At 42.8% G+C, this 26601-nt stretch overlaps 1 pseudogene; it reads right to left on the reverse strand.

The window, feature by feature from the left end:
- LOC137535249 (zinc finger protein 432-like) overlaps positions 1–26601 on the reverse strand; it is a 141296-nt pseudogene that overhangs the window by 32965 nt on the left and 81730 nt on the right.

Consider the following 26601-nt stretch of genomic DNA (forward strand, 5'->3'; position numbering starts at 1 on the left):
TAATATCCTCAAGGAATGTGGGATGAAGAAAAAGATCCAGGGGCATTAAACATGACTTGTCTCAATTATCCACTGGAGGACCAGAGGTTTATACCCCCCTAGTGACCAGGCGATTCTGTACAATGCAGCACTTCTCAACTTGAATTGTTTATTGCTCGATAATACAACTTAGCACACAAATTAACTGGACCCCATTTTCTTCTCACTTATAGAGCTTTCCTTTATTGGTATTTGATTGCTGCTGCAATTTGTATATATATATATATATATATATATATATATATATATATATATATATATATATATATATATATATATATATATATATATATATATATATATATATATATACACCCTGTTATTCTTTTTTTAAATTTTATATTTTTTTTTTATCCCCCTCCATTCCCCCATTGGCCCTGCAGGCAGGGATTAGATTGTGAGCCCATCAGAGGGACAGTTAAGTTACAAGGCTGCCCTCTGTACAGGGCTGCGCAATATTGCAGCGCTATACATACATTTTTATTCATTTATTATGAAAAAACAGCCTGCCAGCTGCAATCGTAGGCTGGCAGGCTGATCACTGCAGTCGGCTCTGTTTACTGACAGGTGCTCACGCTTGTGCGAGCTCCCGTCTAATCTCGCTCCACGCTCCTCGCGGGATGACGTCATATGGCGTGACTGAGGAACAAGAGAGCCACTCTGCGGCTGCCATCCTGTGTTAGGTGGTCACTGAATGGTTAACAAGGAGACCCAAGTAGAATACAAATGTATTTATGGTGGTAAAAGTCTGTCATAACGAACCACAAGTATCCCCCGAAAACAAGATGGAGTCATCTGCAAACAATATACCCAAATTAGAATCCTTTATCTCCCTGGATCACCATTTCAGCCAGTGGCTCTATAGCCCGGGTGCACAACAAGGGAGATACCGGGCATCCCTGTCTGGTGCCCCTTATATGTTATAATGTTATAGTTTCCAAGACTCACCCAATAACTTCCAGACAGGCCACATGGGGTACAATCCAATTCCCTCTCTCCTGAGTTCTCTCCTAGGTGATATTTTCACATCTTATCAATAAAATGCCTTTTAAGCCACCAGCAAGCAAGAAAACACGCAGGATAATTTTGACAGAACCTTTTCACCTACGTTTGTTTTTTGTGCTGAAAAGTTATTTTAAATAGAACATGAAAAATTATCTCCTAAGAGAAAACTTAGGAGAAGAAGTGAATCGGATCAGGCCCAGAGTCTTCATGGAGGATTTTAAACCATTTGATGAACTTAAGTCCAAAACACATTGTCTCTAGTATCATGAACAAATAACACCACTCAACACTGTCAGAAGCCTCAGCTATCTCTACTAACAAGCTGGCTCTATTACCTGGGTTGGTGGGAGAGGCTTGTATAATCAGATATGCTCTTATCACTGTTGATTTCAATGGAATAAACCTGTTTTGATCAGGCTGAACCAGTTTATTAATCACTTTAGATGGTCTGAGTGTTAAAATTTAGGCCAGAATTATAATATCTGATGGAAGGAGGGAGATTGTTCTGTATGCTTAAGCCAAAAGGGGATCTTCCCCAGGTTTAGGTATTTAGATAACTAGAGCTTCTATCTGACCTCCTGCGTCCTGAAGACTTTCTGGACAATATAGGTCTTCCCACATTAAGTAAAGCAGAGAGAGTGGAGCTAGACTCCCCAGTGTGAAAGTCAGAGTTCTGCAAAACTCCCTAAAAAGAAAAGCCCAGGTCCTGATGGTTTCAGCATGGAGTTTTATCAACACTTTGCACCAATTCTGGCTCCTCTCTTCTGTAACCTCGGCAACATCGAGGAAGGCCGAGTTACCGTCTCAGATGAATCCAATCCTGTAACAATCACACTAATTCCGAAGGAGGGGAAATCTAATCAGGAATGTGTGTACTTTAGGCCAATCTCTCTTATAATCTGTTATGTTAAAATATACACAAACAAAAGAAAGAGAAAAAAATACACAAAAAAATCTATCAAACAGGCTAAACAGGGTAATTCAAAACATCCTTGGGAAACAACAAACGGGATTCATGGAAAAAAAAAAAACATATCAAACATCTATACAGCAATACATTTGATACACAGATGCAAAACAAGAGGAGAGGAGGCAGTACTGGTTGTGGTGGATGCAGAAAAAGCCTTTAACCACCTTTCTAGATAATTCATTTTTGCTACCTTAGAAAAATTACTGTAAGTCTAGGATCTGTGTTTATCGAAAAAATTAAACAATAATATGACAACCAAAGCACAGGCGTGGAGGAAAACAATTATATTGACAGTATTTTCAGAATTACAAATGGAGTTAGACAGGATTGTCCACTATCCTAGTGGATAATTAACCTCAGTATTGAAGCAATAAATTAATCAATTCAACAGGACAGTGATATTAAAGGAGTAAAACAAAAAAGGAAGAGATTAAAATCCTTCCATATGCAGATGACCCAGTTCTGCCTCAACCAAGCCGATTAAATCCATTACAAAAGGCCAGGAACCATTTGATACCTTCTCTAGATATTCAAACTTTAAGCCTAATAGTGGAAACAATGGTAATACCTAATCTAGGATGCTCCCCTATGACAGAAGTCGAAATTAAACAAAACAACAATTACAAATGGAATTAATCACAAAATTAAATACTTAGGCATCAACTTGTGACCCTTAAAATCTATTTGAAATGAATTTCCTAAAAGTTGTGAAGGATGGTAAAAATAAATTTCAGTCAAGGGACCACCTTTGCTTTACTGTGATCGGCAGAATCAGCAGTATTAAAATGTTGATTCTGTCAAAGCTTATTTTTCTGCTGCAAAGTCTTCCGGTGACCCCCCTCCCCAGCATGTGGTTCCAGAATTGGCACAAAATGTTTCCAAATTTCATATGAAGCAAAGTTAAACATAGATTCAGCTACAAGCTTGCATCAAGAGAGAGGAGGGTGGCTTAGCTGCACCAAATGTTTTTAACTACTATATGAGTTCGCATCTGACTAGAGTTTTGGACTGGAAGGTCGAGATCTCCTCCAAGCAGCCCAACCAAATATGGCCATGGCTGAAGGAGGATGTATGTACCTTCAAATCTGTGTTCTCCAGGATTCCAAATAATATCTACAGACTCTATTCTTCATCCACCCATCCTCTAGTCAGGCCAACATTAAAAATCCTGCTCTGGGTGGTTAAAAAATGGCACCAAGAAACTGGCCTCTCCCTGCCTTCCCCCCGGTATGACTGTATCTTGGTTTGATAAGAGCAATCTAAATATCAAGACCCACATTGTCAGCATCAAGGGGGATCCTACTTTAGGCCTCCCCAGTATCTTAAAGAACCCTAAACAGGATGAAGTATGGGGCTTTATTCAAGTAAGACTTTAAAAAAAAAAAAAAAGACCCTAGAAATAAGGACATACAAGAGGATTTAAACATTTGTGAAAAACATATTTTATTAAATAAGAAAATTAGACAAACCATTCTCTAGAATATATGAACTTCTAAGGTATACTGAAAACGTTACTAGTCTTCCACCTTACTGTGAAAAATGGGAAAAAGATCTAGAGTCAAACCTTTGGCCGCAAATATGGTCCAACATTTGGAGAGTTCATAATACAAGGTTACAATTCATAGCGTTCAAAACAATTGCCAGATGGTATAATATGCTTGTTCATATTCAGAAATTTTCCAGAGCGCCCGGTATTGGAGGTGTGGACAGGAGGGGGGAATGTGCTGCACATGTGGTGGTCTTGTCCCACAGTTAAAAGATTTGGGGATAACATACAGTATCTACCTTTGATAAAAATGTATTAAAGGAAGACTTTGTTCTCACAGCACGTGATGCAATCCATAGCTGTGCTGAAAATAACAAAAATATTAGAAGTTCTCTAATTAAAGAAATCAGAACGATTGTTGCTAAAAATATGATAATCAATAACTGGGAGAGCTCCAATCCTCCGGCTCTGAATGAACAGATCACCAGTATGGATGTCCTTTGTGATAGTGAGACGTTTGTCCACTGTAATTCCGGATATGATTGTTCCAACACAGCATATAAGATCTGGAGGCAACTTACAGAAAACATTATATAAGAATTGTAGACAGGCCTCCCGGATAAGAAAAGGCTATTTTTATTTATTGCATGAAGAGGTGACTTTACTGAGACAGGGGATGAACATGCAAGGAAGGGAATATGAATGGAGGTTAGGATGTTGTAAGGGAAGTAAGAGGATGGTAGTCTAGTGTGTGTCCTCTGTGTGATAACTGTTGTTATGACTGGTTATGCACACGTGTGGGATGGGATCAGCTGAAGTAACTAGCTGTACCAAAAAGATGTATGATATTGCATTAGGTTTGGTGATCTGGAAATGTGGATATGAATGTGGAGGATTAATGAGGTATGACTTTAATAACACTATTGATAACGCAAATTATTACTCTGACCTGTAGCAGCCTAATAACATGAATATTCCCACTGGTAGAATTTATCTACACATCATGGTGGAAGATAACAGTGATGTTAGTACGTGCGATTCCCCCTGCTGTGCTCCTCTGTGCTGGGAGTTTTGTTGTCTGCTTATGTTCTTTTTTTTTTCCTTCTCTTTTTTTTAGGGTAGTTTTCCTTTTCCTATTGCTGTAGGAGTCACGCCGGTGTGTAATTTGATGTATTGGCCCTTCATGGGGTGGCCACAGAACGTGGGTTCCGGTGACTATGCCTGCGTGGATGTATGGTTTGTGGCTGATTGTTTCGTGGTGGAGTTGGGATGAGGTAAACTATCTTTATTGGACATTTGGGGTCTGCTATGTAGGGATTCTGCTATATAGTTTTTAATTATGCTGTTACACCACTAGTTGAGAACTCATCAATCTGTGCATGTTTACTGAGTAAAAAACAACAACAATAACTAGAGCTTCCATAAAGGAGGCAGTAACCACTCCCTCTCCAAGACAATACTCAAAATGGCACTTTATTTAGGAATCAATGGCTGAAAGATTTAATATTTAATTGTAAAAAAACTTCTTCACAAGGTAAGAAAGTTTACGGCAATTCTTTCACCTAAAAGCAACCAACAGCTGATGTAGCTGATGGTTGTGTTTATGTTTAAAAGATTGGCCACATACTGAACATAAAAAAAGCTGCTCACCAGTGTGACATTTCTGATGTAGCTGCAGGTTTTGACTTTGTTTTGAAAGATTTCCCACACTCTGAACATGAAAAAGGCTGCTCACCAGTGTTACATCTCTGATGTATGTGAAGGCATCACTTCTGTGATTTTGTACACTCTGAGCATGAAAAAAGCCGCTCACCATTGTGAAAAAACTGCTGTAGCTGAAGGCTCAAAAGATTTCCAGCAGTCTGTACATGACAATGTCCATTCACCAGTGTGACATTGCTGAAGGCTTTGCTTAGGTTTTTAAGATTTTTATATTGTCAGCATGAGTGATGACTAAGAAGGTTGGCTTTGAGTGCAAACCTTTTCCCACACTCTGAACATGTAAAAAGCCTCTCACCAGTGTGAGTGTTCTGATGCCTTAGAAGGTCACCTTTGAGAGCAAACCCTTTTCTCACATTCTAAACAGGTAAAGGGCCTCTCACCAGTATGAGTAGTTTTCTGATGCCTAACAAGGACAAATTTGGGAGAAAACCTTTTACCACACTCTTAACATGTAAAGGGCCTTTAACCAATGTTTGTTTTCAGATGACTAAGGAGGTTATATTACACAGCAAACCCTTTCCCACACTCTGAACATGTAAATGGCCTCTCACCAGTAGGAGTATTCTGATGACTTAGAAGGTTGACTTTGAGAGCAAACCCTTTCCCACACTCTGAACATGTAAATGGCCTCTCACCATTGTGAGTTTTCTGATGACTAAGAAGGTTACCTTTGAGTGCAAACCCTTTCCCACACTCTGAACATGTAAATGGCCTCTCACCAGTGTGAGTTTTCTGATGCCTAAGAAGGTCACCTTTGAGAGCAAACCCTTTCCCACACTCTGAACATGTAAATGGCCTCTCACCAGTGTGAGTTTTCTGATGCCTAAGAAGGTCACCTTTGAGAGCAAACCCTTTCCCACACTCTGAACATGTAAATGGCCTCTCACCAGTGTGAGTTTTCTGATGACTAAGAAGGTTACCTTTGAGAGCAAACCTTTTCCCACACTCTGAACATGTAAATGGCCTCTCACCAGTGTGAGTTTTCTGATGCCTAAGAAGCTCACCTTTCTGGGCAAACCGTTTCCCACACTCTGAACATGTAAATTGCCTCTCACCAGTGTGAGTTTTCTGATGACTAAGAAGGTTACCTTTGAGAGCAAACCTTTTCCCACACTCTGAACATGTAAATGGCCTCTCACCAGTGTGAGTTTTCTGATGCCTAAGAAGCTCACCTTTCTGGGCAAACCGTTTCCCACACTCTGAACATGTAAATGGCCTCTCACCACTGTGAGTATTCTGATGAGTAAAAAGGTTACATTTGAGAGCAAACCCTTTCCCACACTCTGAACATGTAAATGGCCTCTCACCAGTGTGAGTTTTCTGATGACTAAGAAGGTTACCTTTGCGAGCAAACCCTTTCCCACACTCTGAACATGTAAATGGCTTCTCACCAGTATGAGTTTTCTTATGCCTATGAAGGTCACTTTTCTGAGCAAACCGTTTCCCACACGCCGAACATGTAAAGAGCCTCAAACCAGTGTGATTTTTGTGATGCCTGAGAAGGTTACCTTTCAGAGAAAACCCTTTCCCACACTCTGAACATGTAAATGGAATCTCACCAGTGTGAGTTTTCTGATGAGTAAGAAGGTTACATTTGAAAGCAAACCCTTTCCCACACTTTGAACATGTAAACGGTGTCTCACCAGTATGAGTTTTCCGATGACTGAAAAGGTTACCTTTGAGAGCAAACCCTTTCCCGCACTCTGAACATGTAAAAGGCCTGTCACCAGTATGAGTTTTCTGATGCCTAAGAAAGTCACCTTTCTGAGCAAACCCTTTCCCACACTCTAAACAAGTAAATGGCCTCGCACCAGTGTGAGTTTTCTGATGCTTAAGAAGATCAACTTTGCGAGCAAACCCTTTCCCACATTCTGAACATAAAAAAGGCAGCTCACCAGTGTGAATTTTCTGATGTCTGATAAAAACTTCTTTGTCAATTAATTCTTTCCCACACTCTGAATATGAAGAGGGATGCTCTCTGGTTTCAGTATTCTGGTGACTGAGAAGGGTTTTTGTGCTACTAAAACTTTTCCCACACTGTGAAAATGAAAGGCAATGCTCAGGGCTGTGACTGTTTGCTTTGTACTCGGTGTGAGTTGTTGAGTTTACACTTGTAGTAATAGTGTCTGGTTTATCAGAAGACTTCCCAGGGCTACAGGGATGTGTTGCTCTAGTCGCACTGAGATCCCTGTGATGTGTATTCCTAGTAATGGGGTTTCCTCCTGGAGAACATTGTGTGACGCCATTATCTTCTGCAACATCTTCTGGAGGGGTGATAAGACGTCCCTCCGAGGGGCTCCCCATACTCTGGCCATCTGTTGGGGATGATAACAATGGGAAAGTGAAGATAGTTGATAAAAAGACAATTTTTTTTCAGTTCAGATCTGATTGTTGGTCTAACAATAATGTGTCCCGAATAATGTAAACCGATATGACTCCTCCCAATTCCTTGACAACATGATGTTATACTGAGTAATAAAGATGAACCTTTCCTATGATGTACCATATCTTCTCCTTTGTTGGTACTATGATGTTATACTGAGGAATGGAGATGGACCTTTCATATGGTGTACAGTATCTCCTCCTCATTTGTTGGTACTGTGATGTTATACTGAGGAATGGAGATGGACCTTGCATATGGTGTACAGTATCTCCTCCTCATTTGTTGGTGCTATGATGTTATACTGAGGAATGGAGATGGGCCTTTCATAAGGTGTACAGTGTCTCCTCCTCATTTGTTGGTGCTATGATGTTATACTGAGGAATGGAGATGGGACTTTCATATGGTGTACAGTATCTCCTCATTTGTTGGTGCTATGATGTTATACTGAGGAATGGAGATGGACCTTTCATATGGTGTACAGTATCTCCTCCTCATTTGTTGGTACTATGATGTTATACTGAGGAATGGAGATGGGACTTTCATATGGTGTACAGTATCTCCTCCCCATTTGTTGGTACTATGATGTTATACTGAGGAATGGAGATGGGACTTTCATATGGTGTACAGTATCTCCTCATTTGTTGGTGCTATGATGCTATACTGAGGAATGGAGATGGACCTTTCATATGGTGTACAGTATCTCCTCCTCATTTGTTGGTACTATGATGTTATACTGAGGAATGGAGATGGGACTTTCATATGGTGTACAGTATCTCCTCATTTGTTGGTGCTATGATGTTATACTGAGGAATGGAGATGGGACTTTCATATGGTGTACAGTATCTCCTCCTTATTTGTTGGTGCTATGATGTTATACTGAGGAATGGAGATGGGCCTTTCATATGGTGTACAGTATCTCCTCCTCATTTGTTGGTACTATGGATGTTATACTGAGGAATGGAGATGGGCCTTTCATATGGTGTACAGTATCTCCTCCTCATTTGTTGGTGCTATTATGTTATACTGAGGAATGGAGATGGGCCTTTCATATGGTGTACAGTATCTCCTCCTCATTTGTTGGTACTATAATGTTATACTGCGGAATGGAGATGGACCTTTCATATGATGTATAGTATCTCCTCCTTATTTGCTAGACATATTACGAGTTGGGAGAGATATGTTGATGAAGGTCATCTGGTCAGAATTAGGGGGCAAAACCAAATAACTGTATAATAAGCTGTGATAGTAAGAAATTGTCATTTTAGACCTTCTTAAAAACTATTCACATAAACCTTGACTGAGAGGCTTACAAGTTTCTTCCTGTTTTGTCCCAATTAAATTGTCCTTCTCCATCGACTGCTGATCACTTGTCATATGTATCTCTTGTTCAACTTTTATAACAATCTGTTGTTTGTCCTAAAACATAAAAATATATAAATTGACATCCTGAAAAGTAGAGTATTAATAATCTAACTGCATAGAAAAATATCATCTTGTAGAATTGAAGTCACTTTTGAGTTGTAGATTCTCAGCCCCACATACCTGATAATGGTGGAGGATGGTGGGATCTCCCTGTGGACTGTCCCGGGAATAAAGAGGACCTGTATATCTCTCTGGTGGGTTTCTGCTACTGGATCCATCTGTAGGAAACACACACACTGGCTGATTACATTGTCTCTGTGTGTTTATCAGATAATGGGGATCTGCAGGCTATTTTGGTGCATGGGGTGCCTGTTGCAGCTTGACTACCCATAGACTGCAGTCTAACTGTCATGACCTGCGCATGTGTAATCCTGCTGGTGGCAGCACTAAGGAACTTTGGTGATTAATTAATTAATTTGTAAGCACAGGATGCTATGTCTGCTTGAATGAAAGCAGGAAGTAGACACACTGCAGATTTATTGCAGGATTGCTATCAGCTGTAAGAAAGAAATGTTTCTTTTTCTTTAAAGAACAAGCGACACCCATGCTAACCTAGAAATAAAAAACACATATATAAGTAGATAAATACTACTTCTACTTACATAACAGACGTATTGTGCTATCCACATAATGATTCCTGTGAATTTTACAAAGGAAAAGCAGAAAATCCTATTCTAGGCAGTGGCCATCTTGCCAAGCTAATGCTGACATCATATCCTCCCTGACTCGTTCCCCCCCCCCCCCCCCCCCCCCCTCGCTTCTCTTGCTCATTGTGTATTCATTACAGTTGGCTGATGGTGTAATGGTTAAGGGCTCTGCCTCTGACACAGGAGACCTGGGTTCGAATCTCGGCTCTGCCTGTTCAGTAAGCCAGCACTAATTCAGTAGGAGACCTTTGCCAAGTCTCCCTTACACTGCTACTGCCAATAGAGCGCGCCCTAGTGGCTGCTGCTCTGCTCTGGCGCTTTGAGTCCGCAAGGAGAAAAGCGCAATATAAATGTTATTTGTCTTGTCTTGTCTTCATTAGCTGCCCTCCTCCCAGAGTCTTTTTTTTATTTACACATCCAATCACTGAGTCACCTCAGCCTTGCTTGTAAACACAAGTGATCAGCTAGGCAGGGAAATAAATGGAAGAGGAGGAATATATTATAGATAAAAAGAACTCCCAGCATTCAAAAGAACTCCCAGCATTCAACTCTTTGGCACTGTTTGGCACTAGGGCCACTACTCCTAAAGTATGTGATAACTCCAAACCACAACAGCAGAAAAAGTTTTGAATGCAGGATTAGCATCTTTATCACCTAATACACTCAGACCAGTTGCTGTTGAAATTTGATTTTTATGGTGACAATACCGCTTTAAAGGATATTATACTGTTGTTTATCTTTTAGAGCAGAGAGGAAGTTCTGAGTTCAGGTCCGCTTTAAGACTGGTTCTTCCAGCAGCACATTGCTGGATCATTCTGCTTGTTGCTGGCAGCTCTGGCCATTGGTTCTGTGTCCCTTGCTCCTTGTTCCTGTTCCTGTGACTTCCCAGCATTGATCTTTGCTAGCCTGACTACTCTTTGCCTATCAGTATTATCTGATTTCCTGGCTCACCTCTGCCTGTCTGATTTCCCTCCTGTATGCTGATTAGATCTATCCCCTCCTGTATATATTCTGAGTGTTCTGTGATCCTGTATATTCCCATTGTTCATATATTGAGTGATTGGTGCTCCTGTATATTTTGCCATCGTAAAGTTAGTTAGAGGAGTTCTGGTACTTGTGGTGCACCCTGTGTTATGCATTGTATGACTGCAGGTGTATTGTGGTGTGTGTATTTGTATGATTGCACGTTTGTAAAAATAAACAATTTCATTTCTCTTATCCATTGTACAGACACCAGTATTTCATTAGTGATCTGCTGGTATTGTTTAAAGGACAAATGAAGAGAGAGGTATATGGAGGCTGCCATGTTTATTTCCTTTTAAGGAAAACCAGTGGCCTGGCAGCCCTGCTGACCCTCTGCCTCTGATACTTTCAGCCATAGACCCTGAACAAGCATGCAGCAGTTCAGGTGTTTCTGACATTGTCAGGTCTGACAGATCAGCTACATGCTTGTCTCTGTTGTTGTTCAGACACTTCTGTAACCATACAGACCAGCAGGGCTGCCAGGCAACTGGTATTGTTTACAAGGAAACAAACATGGCAGCCTCCATAGTCTTCTCACTCCAGTTGTCCTTTAAACCTCGAAAGTAATTGGCATGCACAGATTGTTGAAGGGCTAGTCTGGTCCTAGTTACAACCAAGATCTGCATGACTAATAATTACACTAACATTACAGTGGACCTGGATTTTGGTGCAGGAAAGCAGCACTTATCTATCTCTCAACAGTCATATGGCAGATCTTAAATTTGGTGTCCGAGTGGTTGGAGCGGTAAGGGAAGTGGCAAGGACAGTGCTCCATTAGGTATGGAGTTCAGCTACATATACATACTAATGTAGCCAAACTCGTTTAGCAGCTATAAAAGTGAATGGAAATGTAAGGATTGGAGTTGGAGGATAGTGTTAGGTGTTAAATGGGGGAAAGTTAGTGTTAGAATAGGAGAGAAAGCCGACATATAAAGGGTAATTTCCATAAAAGTAACTTTGGAAATATCCAGCTTTCCCTCCCCATCCTGTATTGTGAGCGGCCATTTTTGTTTTTTTCTCACTGATGCTGGCTGCCCCGGAAGATCCACCTTCCTAATTACTCCCCCTCATGTGCAGCGTCCCCCTCCTCAAGCTATGTTACATGGTTGGTGTGGAACTGAGGAGGGTTATTATAGTGGCATTTGGAATTACGTGCAGAGGTGCAAGGTGCAGAGTGCAAGCTATTAGGGGTACAAGGTGCAGAATGCAAGCTATTAGGGGTGCAAGGTGCAGAGTGCAAGCTATTAGGGGTGCAAGGTGCAGAGTGCAAGATATTAGGGGTGCAAGGTGCAGAGTGCAAGATATTAGGGGTGCAGAGTGCAAGCTATTAGAGTTGCAAGGTGCAGAGTGCAAGATATTAGGGGTACAAGGTGCAGAGTGCAAGCTATTAGGGGCGCAAGGTGCAGAGTGCAAGCTATTAGGGGTACAAGGTGCAGAGTGCAAGCTATCAGGGGTGCAAGGTGCAGAGTGCAAGATATTAGGGGTACAAGGTGCAGAGTGCAAGCTATTAGGGATGCAAGGTGCAGAGTGCAAGCTATTAGGGATGCAAGGTGCAGAGTGCAAGCTATTAGGGGTACAGGGTGCAGAGTGCAAGCTATGAGAGGTGCAAGGTGCAAGCTATTAGGGGTGCAAGGTGTAGAGTGCAAGCTATTAGGGGTACAGATGCAGAGTGCAAGCTATTAGGGGTACAAGTTGCAGAGTGCAAGCTATTAGAAGTGCAAAGTGCAGAGTGCAAGCTATTAAGGTTGCAAGGTGCAGAGTGCAAGCTATTAGGGTTGCAAGGTGCAGAGTGCAAGCTATTAGGGAAGCAAGGTGCAGAGTGCAAGCTATTAGGGGTACAGGGTGCAGAGTGCAAGCTATGAAAGGTGCAAGGTGCAAGCTATTAGGGGTGCAAGGTGTAGAGTGAAAGCTATTAGGGGTACAGGGCACAGAGTGCAAGCTATTAGGGGTGCAAGGCAAAGAGTGCAAGCTATTAGGGTACAAGGTGCAGAGTGCAAGCTATTAGGGGTGCAAGGTGCAGAGTGCAAGCTATTAGGGGTGCAAGGTGCAGAGTGCAAGATATTAGGGGTACAACGTGCAGAGTGCAAGCTATTAGGGGTAGAAGTTGCAGAGTGCAAGAGTGCAGAGTGCAAGCTATGAGAGGTGCAAGGTGCAGAGTGCAAGCTATTAGGGGTACAAGTTGCAGAGTGCAAGCTATTAGAAGTGCAAGGTGCAGAGTGCAAGCTATTAGGGATGTAAGGTGCAGAGTGCAAGCTATTAGGGATGCAAGGTGCAGAGTGCAAGCTATTAGGGATGCAAGGTGCAGAGTGCAAGCTATTAGGGATGCAAGGTGCAGAGTGCAAGCTATTAGGGGTGCAAGGTGTAGAGTGCAAACTATTAGGGGTACAGGGTGCAGAGTGCAAGCTATTAGGGGTGCAAGGCAAAGAGTGCAAGCTATTAGGGGTACAAGGTGCAGAGTTAAAGCTATTAGGGGTAAAAGATGCAGAGTGCAATATATAAGGGGTGCAAAGTGCAGAGTGCAAGCTATTAGGGGTGCAAGGTGCAGAGTGCAAGCTATTAGGGGTGCAATGTGCAGAGTGCAAGCTATTAGGGGTACAATGTGCAAAGTGCCAGCTACTAGGGGTGCAAGTTTTTAGAAGTTCAATCTATTAGGGGTGCAATGTGCAGAGTGCAAGCTATTAGGAGTGCAAAGTGCAAGTTATTAGTGGTGCATGGTGAACATTTTAAGGGTGCATGGATCCGAGTAATTGTTACTTGGGGGCGTGGCGTGTGTGTTGTTTTAGGTGCATATTGCTGAGTGTATGTTGTTTCAGGTGCATTTTAGGTGCCTAACTGCTGTGTAACTAAAGGGGACATATTATTGTTGCTTCATGTGATGTTTATTATGTTGTTTGCTATTCAAATTATTAAACCACATTGAATTTCAGTTGTTAATTTTGTCAAGAGGTGCCCTCTGCTGAAAAAGTTTGAGAACCAATTCTCTAGATGGACCCTCCATACTTCTCTTTTCTTTACAAGAAATGATAGTCTCCTCTTACCTGGTGATGTGAGGGGAGGCTGATTCTCCATCATGGTGTCCTTGTAGAGGTCCTTGTGTTCTTCTATATACTGCCACTCCTCCATAGAGAAATAGATGGTGACATCCTGACACCTTATAGGAATCTGACACACACAATGATATAGTCACCATCTAGACACACCCCTTGCTGTTACTGAATAATCTCCCATAATTCCCAGCACTGCTCACCTCTCCTGTCAGCAGCTCCATCATCTTGTGGATGACCTCCAGAATCGCCTTCTTGATCCTCTCCGGTGTCAGGGAGTGAGGTAGGGGCTCTGTGATGGGGGAGGGGCCATGGAGATGACTCCTGGGCATCATTAGCTCTCCAGATCTCTCTTTCACTATCTTATGATTCTGTTAAAGCATAAACAATAGCAATACCATGTTCATTCCTCACCTCACAGCTGTGTGCTCTACTAACAGAGACAACAATATTGTCATGTGACCTCCCAGAATCCTCCTCACCTCTCCAGTCAGCAGGTAGATGATCTCCAGGGTGAGGTCTAATATTGTCTCACTCATGTAACTTTGGTTCTCATCCATGTTCAGTAAGATAGTCATGTGATCTATATAGGAAGCTGGTATCTGTAGAGAATAATACACAGAGGATTATCAGCACTGTGGAAGTCCAGACTATATACCCTCATACATATACATACTGGTTTATTAATTTCAAAGAGTTTTATTAAAGAGACACCCCACAATATAAGGCCTGTGCAATTAAACCCATCAGAATACATTACATGAATTGAAAGGTAAGTTTACATAAAAAAAGTATAAAATAAACTCGGGAGCACAGAATCAGGATCAAAGGGTTCACATATTGTATCATAGTGCATATTGCAGAGTATAGGGTCCAACACCCCCACAGGTAATGAGGAACACATTGTAAGTACACTAGGCACTGTTCAGGAGCTAATGACTGGAGCTCTGCATTGCCATATATGCAGGCCAGGGTTGCCAGGTCTCTGTAAACACCTTGAACAAGTCACTGGCAATTAACAGAAATAAGGATGTCAGTTACTATGCCTTCAGCTGCTTCCACCAATAGAGTAGGCGGCTGCTGCTGCTTTGCGATATGTAGCCTGGCTGCCTTTGCTATATGCTGAGCTAATCTGTGCAGGGGAATCTTCCAACCAGGGGGCTAATCCCCCAGTATTAACATCAAGGGTTCAGTTGAGATGGTCCGTTCAAGGGCAAAGCTGAGACAAACTCAACCCAGAAGTCCCTTAATACCGGGCAATACCACCATATATGTGCCATAGACCCTGCTCTATTGCAGTTTCTAAAGCTTGCAGTACATTGTGTTTCACAGGGTAGATTCTCTGCAAATACATCGGGGTGTAATAGGTGCGATGTAACATCCCAATGCCGGTCTCGATATGAGAATAAGAACGGCTGCCCTTAGTGAGGGTAATACAAGATTTGTACATACTCATTTATTAAAGCTCATTCCACACTGTGGACCTGGAGGATGACTGCTTATGATGTCACACTATCCCCACAGTCCACACCCCTAGAAAGTTAGACCACACCCACTATTCACCCACCTACTAAAATTAACTTTATTTACAACAGACACTAACATACATACAGAGACATGTGAACATGCTGCTCAGTCTTTTTTTGTACAGATAATATTTCATACATGACACACAATTTATACATTTATCACACAATAATAAGGGCCTAACCATATGGCCTTGTTCTGCAACACAGACGGCTGTGCATTTTACAAAACACCACCCCAGTACATACGTAAGCATCGCCGGTGAGTTGGGCGCAGGGTGAGCCGTATGATGTTCTCTCCCTGCTGCCGCTAAACTCCCCGGCGGCGTTAAATACTATCGGCTGCGTTAAAACCTTCGAGTTGTCGCAAACCTGGAGGGAGATGTAGTTTGGGGTTTGGCAACTGCCAGAGCTCCGAATTACTTTTACACGTCCCCCGCTGCATTACAATGCTGCTATGGGGGGCTAGTTTCACCGCGGCGGTGAGCATCGTGCACCAAAACCACCTGCTTCACATTTTCATAGTTTTTCTTGATCAAAAAAGCACCTGTTAGACTCACCGGACACGCTGTTTCTTGCCAGCATATGGGACACCATTAGGAGAGGTGTGTCCCACCTCCTTTTGTGGAAACACTAACACAAGGACATTATAAAAGGTGCCACCCCTTCCTCAGTTCATCGAAAAAGTAACCAAAGAGTGAAACCTGAGACAAGAGGGCAACCAACACCAAGACACCTGAAATAGTGATCTGAAAGACATCCTCTATCTACAACATTCAGTACATTCCAGAAAAGTGAGCAAGATAGGGAAGGGTTATAGGCGGTGCCCCATATGCCTCAAGTGGCTCTGTTTGTGCTGTGGGTGGAGAAAAGGCTTCCTCTGCATCACCCTCACATACAGAATCTCCCTCTGTAAAGTGTGCTGAATGGTTGAACGATACACAATGACTCCATCCGCAGCAATAAAATGTTCTAGGTTTTTGGTGCTGGTCTGTGGGTTGACTCTCACTGTTTTCACCATTTGTCTCTGGAGATTTTTCTTGGTCTGCCACTTCAAGCCTTAACTGGAACTGAGCCTGTGGTCTTCCATTTCCTCAATATGTTTCTAACTGTGGAAACAGACAGCTGAAATCTCTGAGACAGCTTTCTGCATCCTTCCCCTAAACCATGATGGTGAACAATCTTTGTCTTCACGTCATTTGAGAGTTGTTTTGAGACCCCCATGTGTCTACTCTCCAGAGAAAATTAAAAGAGGAGATAAACTTACAATTGAACCCCTTAAATACTCTTTCTCATAATTGGATTCACCTGTGTGTGTAGGTCAGGGGGTCACTGAGCTTACCAGGCCAATTTGAGTTCAAATATTTAGTTCTAAAGATTTTGGAATAAATAAAATAATAACAGTGCCCAAATTTATGCACCTGCCTGATTGTATTTAAACAATTATTGCGCACTTTCTGTAAATCCAATAAACTTCATTTCACTTCTCAAATATCACTGCATGTGTCTCCTATATGATATATGTAACTGATATTTTTTATTGTAACAACCAACGATTTATACCGGAAAATCATAACGATTAACAAGGTTGCCTAAACTTTCGCATTCCACTGTAATACTTACACAATCTAGGGAGGGACCACAGCCTGAAACACTTTTCTACCATATGATGGGTCTTGTTGAGACAGGATATTGTTTCACAAACGTAGATGGACTTGTCCATGTCGCTGCCTGGCAGATTTGCTGTACGGTGTCCCTGGCCCTTTCAGCCCAAGAGGTAGCTAAGAAGCGTGTGGAATGAGCTCTTACCGAAACAGGGGGAATAACTTTCTAATGCTAACGCTAACGCCTGGTATATCCATTTGGCTACTATCTGTTTTGAGGCTGCCCCTTCTGTTCTTTCCATAAATAATCCTAAAGATAATACTAACATTTGTATAGCTTTTCTTCTGTTGGACTCAAAGAACTCAAGAGCTGCAGCCACTAAGGGCCGGCTCAAGGGGCCAACCTGCTGTGTTAGGAAGTCTTGCCCAAGGACTTCTTACTGAATAGATACTGACCTCAGCCAGGATTTGAACCCTGATCTCCCACGTCAAAGGCAGAGCCCTTAACCAGTACACTATCCAGAAAACAGAACAAACAGCTGACTTGTTTTCCTGAACTCTAAAAACTTTGTCAAGATAAGTAACCATTGCAGTTCTGACATCTAAACAGTGACACTCTTCTTCTTTCTTGAAAGAAGGATTCGCCCAGAATGATGTTGGGATAATATTCTGTATATACCTGTGGAAATCCGAAATCACCTTCGGAAGATAGTTTGGATCCAACCTGAAAACAATTATGTTAGGAAAGACTGGAAGGAAAAGATCTTTGACTGACAGAGCCTGAAGATAACCCAACCTTCTAGCTGATGTAACCGCAACCAGCAATACCAGCTTCAAAGTCAATCTTTTCATTTCTATGTCTGAAATCAGTTCAAAAGGTTCTCTGGATAATGCATCTAAATCAACGATAAGTCCCACTAAGGGAATCTTTTCTGTTCAAGTGGTGTAATCCTGCTAACCACTTTAAATCAAACCCTCCTTTCCTAAAAGTCTTTCCAGCAAAATCGAGAGGGCTGAGCACTGTACTTTCAGAGTACTTAACAAGAGACTTTTTCTAGCCTGTCCAGGAAAACGCTAAAACAAAACTCAGAAACTTCAAGGGTGTAGTATGTGAAGTACTGTGGCATCTGTGTACATTTTTACTGGTTCTTCCTGACACCACACGCTTCCCTGAACCAGGTTGTCTGACTCCGTCCAAGATTTTACACTCTCACCATCTCTGGTAGGGACATGAGGGCAGGGCCGGTTTAAGGGGCCCTGGGGCCCCAGGGCAAACTTAATCTGTGGGGCCCTCCTTCCCCCCACAGTTTCCTCCTGATCAATAATAATAATAATTTGCCTCACCAGGATTGCACTTTTATTTAGCTTTCCTGTATGACAAGAAGACACCCAGCACTAGGGGAAGAGGGAAACAAAGGTGAATGAGGGAGGGCTGGTGCACACCAAGAGTGCTTCTGAGTGTTTTTCAAATCGACAGTGATTTGAAAAGCGCTTGGCTAATGTTACCCTATGACTGTGTTCTCACAGCAGGCAGCAGCATTGTGATTTTTTTCCAAATCACAAACACACAGCATATAGTATGTTTTTGAGCAATTCATTCAAAAATCGCTCTGAAAAAAAAAAAAAAAAGAAAAAAAAAAAATCGCTTCACAAAATCGCACTCACAAATTGCTAGCGATTGCTATTGTGATTTTGGCGTGCACTAGCCCAGAGAGAGAAGGAGTGGAGAGAAATTGAGAATAGCCTGAGATGGAGGAGAGAGCTTATCTGTATTGCAGTCCCACATCACACAGAGGCTATTTGCCTGTAATAGGACTCCTGTCCCTGCCAGTCTCTCACACAAGTCAGAAAGCAGCCCTCCTGGAGTCTAGGGACTGTCAAAAACTTTTCAACTTGTTTAACACCTTATCTACACATGCAGTCATTATAGCAATGGGGAGAGACCAGACAGATATTTTCCCACAGACCCTCCAGGCAAGCTCTGCATCATGCTGTGTATATTTACCAGCCTGCCTGCCCTGGAATTGCACTTTTATCGCTAGCCAAGTGTTTCACATTGCCTTACAACAACAAACCTGAATACACCAGACACTGCACTGGCCCTAAATCACGGAATAAAAGGCAGCCTAGGGGGAGATTGCCCCCCTTCCCCCAGCACTAGAGAAAGGGGGAAAGCAAGGGTGAATGAGGGAGAGATGAGGAGTGGAGAGCTTGAGATAGGGCTGGTGCACACCAGAGCGGTTCTGGAGCATTTTTTAAAACACTTGCAGGGGGAAAACCGCTTGGCTAATGAAAGTGAATGGGATGGTGCACACCAGAGCGGCTCATTTTTTCCACAAACGCAAACTCGGGGGCTGCAGCATTTTTGAGATTTCTGAGGCATTTCTGCCTCAATATAAAGTATAGGAAAGTGGAAAACCGCTCTGAAAAAAAAAAATCAGAGCGGTTTTCCAGGTGTTTTTGTTACACAAGCTGTTCAGTAACAGCTTTACTGTAACAATATTTGTAAGCTGCTACACAAATACGCTCCAAAAAAACTCTAGGCATGCTTAGAAAACCTCTCTAAACATGCCTAGAATCGCTCTAAAATCTGGTTCAAAAACCTCTAGCATTTTGCAGATCTGCTAGAGGTTTTTGGTGTGCATTGTCTGGGCCATAGAGCAGAAAGCTTATCTGTATAGCAGTCCCACATCACACAGAGGCTACTTGCCTGTAATGTGTCTCCTGTCCCTGCCAGCCTCTCACACAAGTCAGAAAGCAGTCCTCCTGGAGTTTAGGGACTGTCAAAAACTTTTCAACCTGTGAAATACCTTATGTAGCTGTCCACATCAGTCTTTACTGAGCTGAGTTTTTCCCACAGACCCTGCAGGAGGCAAGCCTATGTAAAGTTACTAGCTTGTCAGCTGCTTTAGCGATTTCAGGGAATTTTTTTTAAAGGTGCAGGAGGTATTCCAGACATCCAGCTAGCCAGTGATGTCTCCAACACATTCACCTTTTCTTGCACACAGTCACACCATGTCTCTATCCCTCAGCCCCCTCTCCCAGGAGATCAGGGGACATCTGCAGGCTGATGCTGGCTGAAAGATAAGATGCAATGCACAGTGAGTAACACAGACTCACTGAGATGCGTCCATGCTCTGAGCTGCTTCTGCTTCACAGTCTGCCCCCTGCTTGTACACACAGACACTATCACTATACCTCACAGATCAGCAGCCCCTGAATGCCTGGGGGTGGGCAGCGGAACTTCCTGAAGTGTGCTGGTAGGAGGGGCAGCCTGCAAACACTTGGCTTGAACTTTCAAGTCTCTTTAGTAAAAACAAATAAACAGCAGTGGGGAAAACAACTCTGTCCGCAGGGGGCCCTTGAAGTGGTCTGGGGCTTTGGGCAAATGCCTAATCTGCCTGAATGGTAGCGCCGGCTCTGCATGAGGGACCAGAGTTGCTTAGGACTTGTCCCATACTTGCAACAATCAAGTTTGTAATGGGTGACTGTGCAATTGTGCCCATTCTACTGTTGGGAACGAAGCTGGAGTCCTGGAGGTAGGGATAGCTGATTGGCTGCCATGTGTCTGCTGATTCTGGGATGAGGGGTCAATTTTTGGCTCCTTGAATATGTATGAGGGGCGGATCATACTCATGTGTTTGGTGGGCGAATGGGCGGCGGCAGCCGATGTTCGCCAGGAACTGCCCGCCAGTGAACAGTTTGGGCCATCACCATTGAGTGGATGGGGGGAATGGATCTTAAAAAGGTTCCCTTACAAAGTGAAAAGAACAAGACTGGCCCTCAAGTCAGTAATTTGATATCCCCCAGTGTCACATTACTCCACTTTAAGCAAGACCCCTGTCACACCTCTAACCCCCCCCCCCCCCCCTCCCCAAAAGCCCTCGTCAGGCATATCACAGATAATTCCAAAGCACAAGATATTGTTTTATAATTCAGACCACACTGGTCCTTTCTATCATTAGTTGATTTACTTTATATGAACATTTGACAATCAGAAATATATGAAGTTAAATGATGAGAATAAAGTTTAGAGTCAGGTAAACACATTTTCAGTAGAAAAATACATATATTTACATAGACCTGAACATCAGTCCTGAAGAAAGAGGGAAAATGAAGAAACAAAGAGAGACAGAGGGACTGTCCCCTCAAAAGAGGGACAGTTGGGAGCTACTTGGTTCCCTTTAGAAGCTGACCTCTTCTTGTGGCAGAACATCAGACTATGACTGCGGTGGGCACATTACATTGTGAGCCCCACTAAGGGGAATTGCTCATTGCACTCCAATAGGTGCTGCAGAATAAACAATATAGAATAAATATTACCTCGTCTTCCAGCAGCAGCAGCAATGTCTCCTCTGTGCTTCCTCTGACTTCCTCCTCTAAACCCGGATATTCCGGCGTGTGACAACGCCATCTTGTGGAGAATATGCAAACTGCAGCCTTCAATGTGATGCACTCCACTCCTTTTGTCATACAATTTACCAGTTATTCCATATCCACATTACGCCTGGAACTACCCTCAGAACACCATGGAAGAGACAGAACATGTATGGAAAACTAATGCCTCTATCTTCTTCATTTTCCCTCTTTCACAATTCATGTACAGAACAGATCTACATGTATGTATACAGGGATTTCTATACAAAATGTGTTTGTGAGACTAAACCTTACTCACATCTCCTACACTGATATGCTGCTGACTGACAAACGTTACTATGAAGGTAAAGCAGTGACAGTGGAGAGGCCTCTGTGGCTTGCATTAGGAATCTATGTGTTTTGCTCATGCAGCCTCTGCATCCCCTATTGCTACGCCAGTGGTGGCCTGACAAGAGGCTGTCACACAAATGTCACCAGAGACTGCGGCAGGAGCGGAGAGATGTCACCAGAGGAGTCCCTGAGAGCCACACACAACACATCAGTGCCCATTGCTGAGTACAGATCAGCCGGTATGACAATTCTGCTGCCCAAAACCCAAAGGCTCGTTATTAACAATATACACTTAGTTACTTTATTACCAGATTTGCAGAGGGAGATACTGCTTGCTTGGCAGTTGGAAAAAGTAATTATTTCCCACAATGCAACGAGGTTCACAGACAGAAAACCATGGTCATGACATCACACTGTGGGAGGGGCTTCACCACAATATCTGTCTGGCCATACAAACCCCCCTCTGCCCAGATGATCTATTTGAGAAAAGGCAAAGATTTCTCGTGGGAATGGGAGTATCAGCTACTGATTGGAATGAAGTTCACTCCTGGGATAAAGTTCCTCTTTAGCGCCTGTGTAAGAAGATGCAGGCCGCTACCTGACCAGCACATTTTACATGTCAATATATCAAACTCGGGAAGAGACATATTTCCCCAATATTGGCAGGAATAACCCACAACGTCCTGCCTAGATCTTGCTCTAAGCCAGACCCTCAGCATTAACTGTAGAGAGTTTAGAAAAGTGATGGGATGATACAGAGCTTGATACACAGAGTGAGACCTCAGAAGCCAGTTCACCAAGTCTCTAGAGAAGTCTTTTAAGTCAGAGGCATCCCAACCCACTAGATGTTGCAGTTGTGCAGCCATAAAATAAACCCATGGGGTTTATTACTGTTAGTCCCCCCTCATACTTAGTATAGGGGAATGCAAAAGGGGCGCTGCATATTTGGGTGCCACTAGCTGGAAGGTGTAATGGTTAAGGGCTCTGCATCTGGCACAGGAGACCAGGGTTCAAATCTCAGCTCTGCCTGTTCAGTAAGACAGCACCTATTCAGTAGGAGACCTTAGGCAAGTCTCCCTAACACGGCTACTGCCTATAGAGCGCGTCCTAGTTTCTGCAGCTCTGGCGCTTTGAGTTCGCCAGGAGAAAAGCGCAATATAAATGTTATTTGTCTAGTCGCCACCATAGGCAGTAATGTGCATCACAGCTATAGTGGCAATCAGAGGGTAATTTGGGCGCTGGCAAAACACGGAGCATAAATTATGAAAAAACAGTGCATTTCAGTCACTAGCTGGCAGCCCAATTGCATCTTCCCTGTCCATGGCAGCCTGGAGGGGGAATAGTAATTAGCACTGCCGGGACTGTTACTGGAGCAGGTTTTCAGTTTCACCCTGCGCCCAAATCTCCTGGTGCCATTTTTGCATGTATGCCCTTAGGATACTGCAGATATTCCAGCCTGATTCCAGGAGTTTTTTTTATTCGATAATAACTCACATATTCATTTATTTAATATTTTAAAAATCCCCAAGGAGAGCCAGACAAGCGAATTATGCATAATATATAAGAGTTTTGGCACCATCACCATTTTGGCCAGGTTAGCTCTAGCCACTGCCGATAGGGGAAGTTTAGGACATGCCACAATCTTACCACTATAGTGATCAATTAAAGAAGCCCTATTTCACCTCTCAGGCTGTACAGGGTCAGGGGACAGGACAATGTATTGTAAATATCTGATGTGACACACTCTGATGTATTATCCTCAAGTAATTTGAACAAAAGGATCCAGGGGCATTAAATATGATTTGTCTCAATTATCCACTTGAGGACCAGAGGTTTATACCCCCCTAGTGACCAGGCGATTCTGTACAATGCAGCACTTCTCAACTTTAACCGTTTATTGCTCACACACACAACTTAGCACACAAATGAATTTTAACCACTTTTCTTCTCACTAATAGAGCTTTCTTCCACCCCCCATCCCCCCAATTGGCCCTAGACTACGATCCATACACTACACTAACATACCTAGACATATGGCTGTGGCCATATTATCAGTTACATTGTGAGCCCATCAGAGGAACAGTTAAGTTACAAGGCGGTCCTCTGTACAGTGCTGCACAAGATCACAGTGCTTTATATACATTTGTATTCATTTATTATGATCACTGCAGCCGGCTCTGTTTACTGACAGGTGCTCACGCTTGTGCGAGCTCCCGTCTAATCTCGTTCCTCGTGAGATGACGTCATATGGCGTGACTGAGGAACAAGAGAGCCACTCTGCGGCCGCCATCCTGTGTTAGGTGGTCACAGAGAGAGTGGTTAACAAGGAGACCCAAGTAAAATCCAAATGTATTTATGGTGGTAAAAGTCTGTCATAACGAACCATAAGTATCCCCTGGAAAACAAGAGGGAGTCATCTGCAAACAAAATGTCCAAATTAGAATCCCTTTATCTCCCTGGATCACCGCACCATTTCAGCCAGTGGCTCTATAGCCCGGATGCACAACAAGGGAGATACCGGGCATCCCTGTCTGGTGCCCCTTATAGGTTATAGTTTCCAAGATTCACCCAATAACTTCCAGACAGGCTACAGGGGGTACGATCCAATTCACTCTCTCTCCTATCAAAAAAATGCCTTTTAACCCTTTTGAGACTGGCCGCCTAACCCCCCTTAAGGACCCGGCGTTTTTGCTGAAAGGGGGGGGCACATTTGGGGGGTCAGGCAGCCGGATCCCTGCAGGGTCTTGCTGGGCATAGTGTCCCCCCTTTAATCAGCAGCAATCACTTACCTTCCAGGCTCCAGCGATGAGTGGACCCTTCTGCTCCGGCCGGCATCTCTGCTCCTACCCCTGCCCAGTTCCAGGTTGTGGCTTGATGACATCATCATGCCGGGACCCGGCGCTGATGTCAGAAGAAGCAGAGATGTCAGCAAGAGCGGTGGGGAGCACCGATCCCTCCTACCGCCGCAGCTGTCAAATTGATCACTACGATCACGTGATCAGCAGCCATACACAATGGCCGCTGATCACTGAGGGGAGATGCCAGCTGTCATATGACAGCTTAATCTCCCCTCTCGGGTGTGCATGATCCCGTCGGGAGCGGAAATGGCGGGCGGCGTAGATCCTATGCCGCATCAGGCTAGAACAGCCACAAGTGCAGAGTGGGAGCTAATAGCAGCGGTACCCAAAAGGTTAAGCAACCAGCAAGCAGGAAAACATGCAGGATAATTTTGACAGAACCTTTTCCTCTACTTTTTGTTTTTTTCACTTTCAGAATGCTGAAAAGTTATAATAGAAGATGAAAAATTATTTCCTAAAAGAAAACTTAGGAGAAAAAGTGGAATGGATCAGGCCCAAAGTCTTCATGGAGGATTTTAAACCATTTGATGAATTTAAGTCCAAAACACATTGTCTCTAGTACCACAAACAAATAACACCACTCAACGCTGTCAGAAGCCTCAGCTATCTCTATTAACAGGGTGAGCAGTGAACTAAAGGGGGAGTGAATGCCCCCTTCTTGTATGTGGTGTTAGTAATTCTGCACAGTGTGTGTATTTACACAATGGGAGTACTGTACTGGAAGTCGCTCGCTATGTACCTGCTCTCTCTACTCTAGGCATATGGAAGAGCAGTAGTGTGAACCAGGATACTATACAAGAGGCGCAGCTGTGTTTAAGCATATCTCTACTAACAAACTGGCTCTATTACCTGGGTTGGAGGGAGGGGCTTAATATTCAGATATGCTCTCTTAATATTTATCACTGTCGATTTCAATGGAATAAATCTGTGTTAATCAGGCTGAACCAGTTTATTAATCACTTTGGACAGTCTGAGTGTTAAAATTTAGGACAGAATTATAATATCTGATGGAAGGAGGGAGATTGTTCTGTACGATTCAGCCCAAAGGGGATCTTCCCCAGGTTTAGGTATTAAGATAACTAGAGCTTCTATCTGACCTCCTGCATCCTGAAGACTTTCTGGACAATATAGGTCTTCCCACATTAAATAAAGCAGAGAGAGAGGAGCTAGACTCCCCAGTGTGCAAGTCAGAGTTCTGCAAACTAAAAAGAAAAGCCCAGGTCCTGATGCTTTCAGTACAGAGTTTTATCAACACTTTGCACCCATTCTGGCTCCTCTCTTCTGTAACCTCGCCAACATCGAGGAAGGCCGAGTTACCTTCTCAGATGAATCCAATCCTGCAGCAATCATACTAATCCCGAAGGACGGGAAATCTATCAGGAATGGGCGCACTTCTGGCCACTCTCTCTTATAAACTGTGATGTTAAAATGTAAAGAAACAAAAGAAAAAAAGAAAGAAAAGAAAACACAAAAAGTCTATCAAACAGGCTAAACAGCGTAATTCAAAACATCCTTGGGAAACAACAAACGGCATTCATTAAAAAAAATCATATTAAAGATAACATCTATACAGCAATACATTTGATACATAGATGCAACACAAAAGAAAAAGAGGTAGTACTGGTTGTCGTAGATGCAGAAAAAACCTTTGACCACCTCTCTAGAGAATTGATTTTTGCTACCTTAGAAAAATTAAGTCTAGGATTTGTGTTTATCGAAAAATTAAGAAACTATATAACAACCAAAGCACATGCGTGGAGGTAAACAATTATATTGACAGTATTTTCACAATTACAAATGGAGTTAGGCAGGATTGTCCACTATCCTCGTGGCTATTTAACTTCAGTATTGAAGCTATAATTCAATGAGTTCAACAGGACCGTAATATTAAAGGGGTAAAAAAAAGAAAAAAGGAAGAGATTATAATCCTTGCATATGCAGATGACCTGCTTCTTCCTCAACCGACCCGATTAAATCCATTACAAAAGGCCAGGAACAATTTGATACCTTCTCTAGATATTCAAACTTTAAGCTTAACAGTGTAAAAAAATGGTAATACATAATCTAGGATGCTCCTCTACGACAGAAGTCGAAATTAAACAAAACAACAATTACAAATGGAATTAATCACAAAATTAAATACTTAGGCATCAACTTGTGACCCT

The sequence above is a fragment of the Hyperolius riggenbachi genome, chromosome 10 (genome assembly GCF_040937935.1).
Source record: "Hyperolius riggenbachi isolate aHypRig1 chromosome 10, aHypRig1.pri, whole genome shotgun sequence".
Classification (NCBI taxonomy): domain Eukaryota; kingdom Metazoa; phylum Chordata; class Amphibia; order Anura; family Hyperoliidae; genus Hyperolius; species Hyperolius riggenbachi.